The 10,987-nt window shown below is 37.5% G+C and overlaps 1 long non-coding RNA gene across 1 annotated transcript in view; it reads right to left on the reverse strand.

The window, feature by feature from the left end:
- Positions 1 to 6,568, reverse strand: part of LOC120596937 (uncharacterized) — a 50,293-nt gene extending 43,725 nt beyond the window's left edge. Inside the window, exon 1 of the long non-coding RNA XR_005651268.1 lies at positions 6,368 to 6,568. This is a non-coding gene — a long non-coding RNA (uncharacterized LOC120596937). The remainder of the gene's footprint in view (positions 1 to 6,367) is intronic.
- Positions 6,569 to 10,987: the final 4,419 nt, after the last annotated feature.

Consider the following 10,987-nt stretch of genomic DNA (forward strand, 5'->3'; position numbering starts at 1 on the left):
AGAGAAGAGAATATGAGAGAGAGAAATATATAGATACTGGTGAAAGAATGTCCTTTTTTACTGCTTAGGGTGATCAGATTTTGGATCAAGAGAATCCTCAAGGATTCCTAAGATAGGGCAATGTCCATCGCCAGGGTCCCATGGGAGAACTCCTCCATCTTCAACTGACAGGGTGTTCTGGGGTCAAGCTAAGGTTAGATTTGTTTTGCCATATGCATTTAAACTGTTAGAGTAGGATTCTGTTACAAACCCTTAAATAACCAGAGTGTGTGACACTCATGAGCATTGTGATGTCATTTTCTCTGATACATTCCACCCGCCTGAGTCATATTACCTAAAAAATATCTTCAAGCTTTTTGCAGCCTGTGTTTGGTGCCAGAAGTCAGTTTGCTCATCACACTTATATAGAAAGATGGGTACAAGGAATCATCTTAGACAGCTTATGCTCGAACCTGCAATGAGTTTTTAATTTTATAAATATATACTAAGCACACCCACTTGGGTTGGTTATTTCACTTTGCTGAACCTCAGTTTTCTTATCTGTAAAACTGAGCCATTGATACTTACTTTACAATGTTGTGGCAAAGAATAGATAACATAATTTTGTAAAGTATCTGATATACATTTCATGGCTTAATAAACATTAACTCCCCAATTAGCCAGATAGTCCAGATAATTACCTGGAGCAAGGAAACTACTACTTTTAACTAAATGACTTTGCCCGGTTTTATAAGTCTGTCTTCTTCAAGTACTTTCCAACCTTTCTCTTGACCTTCGTTTGATTTAGCATAGACAGCACTAGACAATTTAGAAGAATGAATCTTACCCTCATTCAGGTAAATTGATTTTGCATCACACTACAATTTAAGCTGGAGCATCAAACATATGGAGATGTGAGCAGGAGAAGGGTTTCTGTAATTTTTATAGAACAAAAGAAAAGATACAGTATACATTTCATTCTGGGCATCGAATGCCAATTTTGTTCTAACAAATTGGTGAAAACAAAGAGGAAGGGAAAAAAAATTCCTCTCCAAACTGGTTTTGTGCTTGAGGCAGCACCAACATTTATACTTCTCATTGCATGACTAAGCATTTGTTTGCTGTCATGTAACATAACCTTGCTGCCAAATACTTTTAAATATCTGTGAAAAACTCAAATAATTGGAGAGATTCCTCAAGAGGCATGGAGAGATTACAGAAGTCAGGGATGTCAGTAACAATATAAACATGAAGATGATAAAAATGAAGTTAGGATACATGTAGTCAGACATCGAAATGGAACAGGCTGTTGCTAATGGTGCTTGCCTTTGCTATTCTTTCTTTCACACATTCTTTCTTATTTAGATAGCTTCGTCTCTTACCCTCTAACCCCCATCTCTTTGGTTTCTTTCTCCTCTTCCAGCAACACTGCCCTATAGTCACTCCCATCCCAAGATGTTGCTTGAAGACTGCTAATATCCATGTATCATAGAAAAGATATCAAAAAGGTGTCTTTATAAGTTTATATATAACCTAAAAAAGATAATTACGAGAATTGCTGAAACAAAAAAAAATGCAGTAAAGTTCCAATGTTCTCATTTACTAATTAACCCAGACAAAGCACACTTTCCAAAACTGCTTTCATTTCATGTGAGAGTGCTGAAATTAATGAACTATTCAACTAATTTACCTCAGCTGGAGTTTCAAAAATGTGGTACATAGTTCTTATGAGAAGTACTTTCGTTTTTTAAATACAAACAGAAAACTGGGAAATGAGCCAGTGGCTTCTGCCTCTCTTCCAATATCTTTTCTCTTGGCCCCGAGGTTAAATATACTCATCACAGACACAGGCACAGACATAGGTGACCTCATAGGGTCTGAAAAGAAATTAGAAACAGCAAGAGAGGCAAAAAATAAACACTGGATCATTGCTGAGATTTGTGTCATATTCTAGCAAGTAATAATAGCTGAGCATTAACTGGACACTTACCATGTATGTGAGTACTTTACAGGCGTTATTTATTTTTTCTCACATAGCTCTAAAAGGTAGGTAATGATAATAATAGCAAACATCCACACAGAATTTTTCATGTTAGGTAGAGTTCTAAGCACTTTGAAAATGCCAACTCATTTCATCTTTGTAACAATCATGTGAGATAAGTACTATTAGTATTCCTGTTTTGCATGTAAGGAAATTGAAGCACAGATAATTTCAGCAACTTGTCCAAGATTATAGTTAATAAGTAGTGGACTTAGAATTTGAACTCAGGTAGAGTTGATACCAAATAGTGCAGTAACCACTAAATTATAGCGGTATTAGCCTAATTTCTCCTGGGTTAAAAGGATGATTGGAATTTTATACCCAAAGTTTTCGCAGACTTTATTCCTAAAGTTTATGTCTTCTGGCATGCCAAGATTAATGTTGCTGAGGAGAGAAAAGAGACCAAAGTGACACAACTAGGGAGGGAGTAAAGAGTGATACGTAGAGAAGATGGATGAGGATGTGCCCTGGGAAGGCAAAAAACAGAGTAGGTGAGAGAAAACATGCACTCTAATTGAGGACACACTCTGGTGAATTTTAGGTGTGAAATGCATTTCATGCCTTTACAATGTCTTCAGCCTAGTTTCTGAGGGTTTCATTCCGAGTTGCTTGATAGCAGCAATTGTGTCCAAAGAGCCATCGACTTTATCTAGACTAAATTCCTAACTGTCACTCTTGTTCTTTTAGCATCCTTTTCTCACCAAACAGCCCAGAGGGAGCATTTAAAAGTGTAATCTGATTATGAGGCTCCCCTACTGAGAATGCCCAAAGCATTCCATCCTATTTGGAATAAAATGCAGACTCTTCACCCTGTTGTTTAGAGTTCTGTGTGGCCTGTCCTTTGCCTGACTAGGTGGATCATTTTAGTCTTGAAAAAGGCATCATCCAATGAGTGTACATCACTTAGCTGAAAATGTCTTTCTTAATATAATATTATGCACTATCAAACATAATGGAGAAATTTATGTTTATAATCTCAATAGTTTTCAAAGATTTAACTGAAAAGTCTCTCATTTTTTCTTGTTATTATTTATTTCTAATGTTTGTCCCTGTGCAGTGCACCAAAACCGTAAAGCTCACAGTCGTAAAATCATAACTTGGTCTCAATGTATTAAGTCGAAAATACATATCAAATTCTTACTTGAAAATCAGTGGTGTACACACTATATTTGAAATATCTTTTAGAGTAGCCCCTGCACCAATTATATGTCAGTAGTGAAGGGGATCAGAATATACCACCCCAAAATATGCCACTTTGGCATAGGGTTACTTTGAGCTGAAGGCAATTGAGAATCGACAGATGCAGGAAGAGTTCTCTGCTCTCCTCTTACCTGCTTAAAGCAAGGCATAAATTTCTCCTTGAGGAAGGAACTCTCCTTCCTTTCCCCACCCCCATATCAAGGAGAGAAGAGCAACCCATCACTGAAGATGGGGAGTCAACACCAAGATGAGTCTAAAAATAGACCTGTCTTTCATTAATTCCCCCATATATTTACTAGTAACTTCCCCACAATTTATTGTTCCTTGAAGCCCAAACCCACTTTTCTTTGTTAAAAGGGTATATAAATCTCTAAATCTATCTCTTTGAGTTTTACTTCTTTTCTGTGAACTCCTATGCATATAAATATCAGTAAACATTTATATCTTTTCCTCCTGTTAATCTGTCTTTTGTTAGTTTAATTTGCAGTTCCCCCAATCACAACCTAAGAGGGTAAAGGAAAAGTTTTTCTTCACCCAAAAAATGCATTTGTAATTGTAATAGGATTTTTAATTGCAACCAAGAGATGTTAAATATCATACTTTAAAGGCGTTGCTGGACCACGGTCAGAATGAACAAAGTGGTGTAAGGAAAACAGCTTTTCAACAATATCAAAGGCATAACTAGAGGGCTTTTCAGAGAAGCAGTTAGAGAGAACTGTTGGTCAACTTTACATCCTTTCTCCTTCCTCTAAAAGAAGTGAAGCAGTGGGGCACATGAGTACTTCTTTATCTCGATTCGAGAGACATTTAAAGATGTCAAATAAAAACACATTCAGACTTAAGTAAGGAGAGACTTCATTTAGAAACTATTGCAATAGGGGGAATGCTCTTACCTCAGGATCTGTAAGTGTCTCAATATTAAATAGACAAAAACAGTGTTACAGGGAGGAGTAAAGAGGACTAAGGAGAACTCTGTGGGGAGCAAGGTAAGTGGTGAGGGTGAGCAGACAGCATGATCAGGGAAGTTTAAGAGGAAATGTTTCTCCAGGTGATAATCAGCCAATTCTCAGAATAAGCTGTTAAGAAGGATGTTTTAGACTTTAGTACTTTAGTGTTTACTCAGACTTGGGGTCAAGCCAGGATTTAGGGGCCTGTAGAGAGGAGAAAAACATGATCAAAGCTTGGTCTAGCTAAAGTTCAGTGGGTAAGCAATGCACAGTTGTAAGTCTTTGGCCAAAGGAAATCAATAGAAGAACTTAATTTATTTTGGGGGAGACACAGTGGACTTGGGTCTGTTTTCTGTGTGAGAGATATATAAAGTGAGGCCAGCTTCAGTGGCCTGTGGCAGCAATGAGAAGATTATTGTTTGGAAAATGATTGCACTTATAAGAGTTAGTTGAGGCAGAGAATGTGGAAGTTTTCCCTGGCCTTCTTTCAAAAGAAGTCTTAACTAAGAGGACTATATACAGGAATGAATGGACTTTGGCAGAGAGAAGCTAAAAGTACCATTGGATTCTTAGAGGCTAAGACAGAAGGGTAGAGCTATGTTCCTCTTTAGCGAAAGAATAGCAGGGGGGAGTCCCTCAGAGATGTCTACAAAGAACTCATAAGTGAACTTCAGAAGAGAACAAATCAGTTTCAACACTTAACCGAGCTCAAAAATCTGATGCTAGATCAACCCAACCTAGTCAAACATGAATATCCTTTTGCTCCTTTGCTTTTCTTCTACTCCCCTCCTTCCTTAGATGTCACAAATCAGTTAGCAAAATGTGTATGGAAGTGGAGAAACCTGGCTACTGAAAGATTTTAAAGTAATAGCAATATCGACTCCAAAGAACCAAACAGGGAAGACAACGGCTTGGAGCAAGATAGACATATATGCCAAACTTTGGGAATATTCAATACCAACTCGAATTATCTAATTGTGTAAAAGTTATTTATCTAAAAGTGCTGTCAAAATAAAGGATAACATTTCAGCATGTATGCAGTATTTTTAGTTAATAAAGTCATTGTCAAATATATTAAGTGTCCTTTAATCACTGCTGAGGCCTTCTACCTGTTTATTTCTCTATACCACAATGGAAACAATGATTTCTCTTTAGTTTGGAGAACATTTTTGTTAACATTTGGTTAATAAATAGAAAATGATTGAGTAACATGGAAGCCAAAGCAATAAAACAGCTGAGTCATCCATTAGAATCTTCAAACCTTTTTGAATGCCTTTGGCTGGAGTCCCAATTAATAGAGTATGATGACTAATCACATCAATTCTCTTCCGGCCACACCAAGTACTCTCAGGATTGCATCTTGTAGAAGCTTCCTGTAGCTCTTTTATATAATATTTGAAAGTCTCGATACTGCTTTCTTTCTGAGGGGCTCCCTTGAGATATCATGCTAACCTCATGCAGTGTCAACACCCAGCTCACTTGAGGACAATCGATAATCTATTCTGGTCATGATCAAATTGCTTGGTGTTTTTGTGATTATGCAGCCTCCTGGACTGGGAGCAATCAAGCAGAGAATTATCAGGACATTGACAGATTAGCCTCATCAGTTACCTGCTGTGACCATCAGTTTTCTGTATATTAATAAGGAAAAAAATAGCCTGCTGATTGTCATTTAAATTACATGAAGATATATTTGTCTTTTGGAACTCCGAGGCATTTAAATGTGATGTAAGATCAAAAATCATTAAAAGAGAGGAGTTGTTTCAGCAAACGTCTCCCAAGAGGCTGAAATATGACACTTGCACAGTCGAGAAGATGAGTACATTTTGTGCTTAATCATTTTCATTACGGAACACAATTTAATCCAACAAATATTTATTGAGCACTTACTATAGGCAAAGTGCCGTGTTAAGCCCTGCAGGAAAAAAAGTGGGAGATGTGGGGACTACAAATCTCAGGAGTCAATCATTGAAACCAACACATAAATAAACACAATCCACGGCCGACTATAATGTATGATGCAAAAAAGAACCTGAAAAGACCACATCATGTGAACAATTAAGAAAGTCTTTGTGGAAAGGAAGAACATCTGAGTAGGCTTTTTAAAAAGTGAAAATGGGAAGAAAGAAATTGCAAGCTGAAATAAGTGCAATAGCAAAGGCATGAGAGTGGGTGTGGCAGATGCTAAAGGTGTTCTTACCATATCCTGTGGGCATGTACCTTTCCAGCGTACACTGGTAGCTTCTTCCTGCCAGGTCCACAACTCTGCTGCGAGCTTTCTTTGGCCATAGGGCACGTTCAGTGAGGGACCAGAGAGTTGATGCCCAATCAGTGACAAATAAGGACTTCTTTATCACGTATGAGACGACTCCAAGGGTGTTCTCCAACCTCTTCTGTAGATAGTAAGCAGGACTGGTTTTCGTTTTCCAGAGTAGTTGATGCTCTTAACTTTCTCTACACTGGCTTTCTTCCCTTTCCTGCTTCACTTCTCCACATTCCTGACGGGAACTTCCTAGAGTCACTTTCCAAATAAACTGGTCATGTGCTGTTTAACGATAGAGACACGTTTTGAGAAATGTGTCGTTAGGTGATTTCATCATTGTGCAAACATCATAGAGTGCACTTACACAAATCTAGGTGGTATAGCCTACTATACACTTAGGCTATATGATATACTTATTGCTCCTAGGCTACAAACCTGTATAGCACGTTACTTTACTGAATACTCTAGACCAGGGGTCCTCAACCCCTGGGCTACAAACTGGCACTGGTGAGTGTTCTGTTAGGAACCGGGCCACACAGCAGGAGGTCAGCTGCAGGCAAGTGAGCAAAGGCTTATCTGTATTTGCAGCCGCTTCCCAGGGCTAGCATCACTGCCTCAGCTCCACTTCGGATCATCAGGCATTAGATTCTCATAGGAGCACTGGTCCCTGGTGCCAAAAAGATTGGAGACCGCTGCTGTAGGCAGTTGTAACAAAATGGTAAGTATTTATATATTTAAACATGGAAAGTTACAGTAAAAATATGATATAAAAGTTTATAATGAGCTTATAATTTTATGGGACCAGTGTCATATATTTAGTCTGTAGTTCACCAAAGCATCGTTATGCGGCATGACTGAACTTGCACTTGAATCCTTGTAACGGGTTGTACTTCTTGGGAACCCAACCTAAGACAGTGAGCAAGCACAAGGTGAATTAAATAACCAGAAAACTGTCGAGATATTTAAAGTAGAAAGGGTGTATAGGACAAATCAGAGTGTAAGCAGTAAAGTTTTTTTTTTTTCCTCTGTGCCAGGAATTGTGTAAATCACTTTTACATACTCTACCTCACTTAATAATCAGAAAACCCCTATGAGTTAAGTACTGCTATCAATCAGAGGTATAGACAGATTAATTAAGTTGCTCAAGATCACACATCTGTCAGGGAAAGAAGAATTCAACTCCAGTTCTCTAAGATACAGAAACTAGACTTTGAAATCCAATGCTTTTTGGCTCCCCTAACATTACTGAAGGTATTTGAATGACAATCTGGAGAGTTTCTACCTATGTGAGGGAACACTGAGCAGCCATGGAAATTCCTGAGACAAATGAAAAACAACACAGGGGGACACCTTGGGTTAGTTGGTGACTCTAACAAGAAAGAGAAGAGTGTTAATACTGTAAGCAAGTCATGGTCTGGAAACATCAAAGGAAATCCAGCCATCCAAGGTCACACTCAGACACCCCCGGTGCAAGTGTAGCCCATATGTGCCAATGTTTAGCGAGTTCTAAAATTGAGATTAGGATTCTGATTCAGTAGTCAGACAAACCTCCTTCAGTGTTCTGGCTCCATCACTACTGCCTCTGAGATTTTGATTGAGGTCAGTTACCTCCATCCTCTGAGCCTTGGGCTTATTATTTGTAACAATTATTATTTCATAGGGTTGTTTTGAGGATTAACAGAACTAACAAGTTTAAAGAAATTAGCCTTTTGCCTGGTGTGTTCAGTGTATATTAACAGTCTTATTAAAGCCAGGAACTATGTGTCACAAACACAAAATGACTCTTTTTTAGATCTCACAGAAATTTTGCCTCTTTACATAAAATTCAGGTATACCAAGTGTGTTGAAGATTTGTGGGACTAATATAGAGATGAATTCTTAGTATCTTGGGTCTTAATAAAATCTGTTTATCTGACCCATCCTTACACAGCTGTCAGTGTCTTGTAAGACTGCCAGATGGAGAGTACAGTGGCAGTACATCACACTGGGAACAAACCCGGGCATGTGTTCGAAAAGACCTGCTTTCCTCCCGCCCTGGAAGAAGCTCTAATGGGAGCCCCACTAAAAGCCAAGTTCATGGGTGCTGCAGTTGCTGCATTTGGGCATGTGCAGGATTGTATAGAAGTCAGAAAGGACACATTTAGCTACTAAAAATCAAACTCATAGAGTAATTCACAAGGTTAGGGTGCTGACTCCAGATGGCTTAGATTTTTACCTATTATAAAGCATTCTTCTGTAATACCCTTTATATTTATATAATGCCATTTTTGTCTTAAGTAAAATTTGGAACACATTTTTTCTCCAAATTATTATTCATATACTTGTGGATATTTTTCATTGCAGTACAATTTGGTTAAGTGCAAAGGATATTTTGCACTTAATCTTTCCTCGTGCTTGGTTTGATAGAGGAATCTGGAGAAATGCAAGACACATTTCTTTCATTAGAAGCTTATAATTTCACCAGGGAGAGGAAAGGAAAGAACTAGCATGTATTTAATGCAGGAGAAAATGACATATCTGTGGGTGGGAATGTTCTAAAGAAGTGGGAGATGCAATTTGAACCTGGATGTGTAAAATGGTTGCAATTTAGGTGAAAGCTGAATATCAACATTCACGGAGCAAAGAGCAACATGAACAAAGATGGAGGAAAGAATAGGAAAGATTTGTGTAGGTGATGGCATATTGGCCTGGCAGGGGTGGGAATCACCGAAGGCTTTAATGTGGCCTATGAGACTCTCATGATCCGGTTTCTGCCGACCTCCACGGGTTCATCCCACCTTCTTCACACTCTCTTCAGCTCTCTCTCTTTTACGCTCTCCCCTCATGCTGTTTTTTCAGCCCCCCTGGCCTTGATTCAGTTCCCCAGTGATCCCTCCTACCCTACCAGAAGCCTGTGCTATGCTATTTCCTCTGCCCAGAAGGCTCTTCCCCTCCAATTCTCTCTTTGACCTAATTAACCAATCTTTATCTTACATAGTACAGCTCACATAAAACTTTCTAGGGGAAACTTGCCCTGACTCTCTAGATTAAATCCCCTATAATAGCCTCATAAAACACCCTATGCCTCTCCCTCATAAGACAGAATCTCAGTTTGTGTGACTATTTTAATGCCATCCTCTCTTACTGGACGGTAATCACTAAGAGAAAAAACACATCTGTTTGCTTTCGCACTTATATCTCTTATATCTCTTGCACTTAGCACAGTACCTGGCAAAGAGTTAACAAGAGTCTTTTGGAGTAATGGATGGTTGAATGAATGGATGGGTGAATGAATAATAAGAAATTTACTCACAAGAGTTTGGATCAAATTTGATATCTACTTTCTCACTATTGTCAAATTTATTTGAAGAGTATTAGCTTGTTTATTTAAGAGCTTCCTATGTCTCTCTTCAGGTGGTTAGTTTATTTTTAGAAATACTGTTCCTGACAGGAAACCAATTCTTCACCTGCCCTTATGTGTTATTCCTCTGAGTCTCACTTGTTTTAAAAATGAAGAGAGAAGTGTAAACACTCAAATTTTCTGGTTCAGTTCACATTTCAGTTTTTCTCTTCCCTCTCTTATTCTAAACATTGAAAATGGTTTGAAAAATCAAACTTTTGCATTTATATTGCTCTTTTTATTGACAGATTTTTAAGAGTTTTAGAAACATGTAATAATATTTACAGTAGCACTCCGACCAACAAAAAAATATATCCATATTAAATCTCCTTTAAGATATAGATGCCGTCAACAGGTTCGCAATACAGCAGCAACAATTTAAAATACGTGTTAGGAGTTTTGATTAAGCATTCGAATTTGACCAATGGTGAATTCCTCCAAGATACATCCTTCATTCTAAACTCAAAGAACAATGATGTCTCTTAAAAAAAATAGATGGATTTAGAAAGCTCTGGTTTGGAAACTCAAGGATTTGAAACATTTGCAAGTAAAAAAGGACAGGATAACATTTACTCTGCTATTGCTAATTTTTTGAAAAATGTAATTGGACCTCTAGCTCTACATTTTTTCCCTAATATATTCATATAAAACTATAAATTTTTCTTTAAGCACGCGTTTTTGCTGTACCCTGCGAATTTTGATATGATACATTTTAGTTATTTTCACTTCAAAACATTTTCTAATTTCCATTGGAATTTCTTTATTTGACCCATGGGTTCTTTACAAATGTATTGCTTAGTTTCAAAAAAACATTTGACCATTTTCTAGTTACCTTTTAAAAAATTATTATTGATTTCAGCTTTTGCATTGTGGTAAGAGAACATTCTCTGTATTTCAGTCCTTTGCAATTTCTTAAGACTAGCTGCATGATCTATGTAGAAAAACTTAAAATTTTTGTAAATGTTCTGTGGGCATTAAAATGCAGATTCTTAAGTGTGTGTAGTATTATACATGTTGATTAGATCAAGTTGGTTAGTTGTGTTATTTAAATCTTTTATATTCTTGCTGATTTATTTTAGTCTCTTTTATCAATTACTGAGGAACACTTAACCAAAATCTCCAACTATATTTGTCTATTTGTTAAATCCTCCTGTTAATTCTACCAATTTTTACTTAAT

Source organism: Pteropus medius, unplaced genomic scaffold (genome assembly GCF_902729225.1).
Source record: "Pteropus medius unplaced genomic scaffold, Ma_sr-lr_union100, whole genome shotgun sequence".
NCBI classification, from domain to species: domain Eukaryota; kingdom Metazoa; phylum Chordata; class Mammalia; order Chiroptera; family Pteropodidae; genus Pteropus; species Pteropus medius.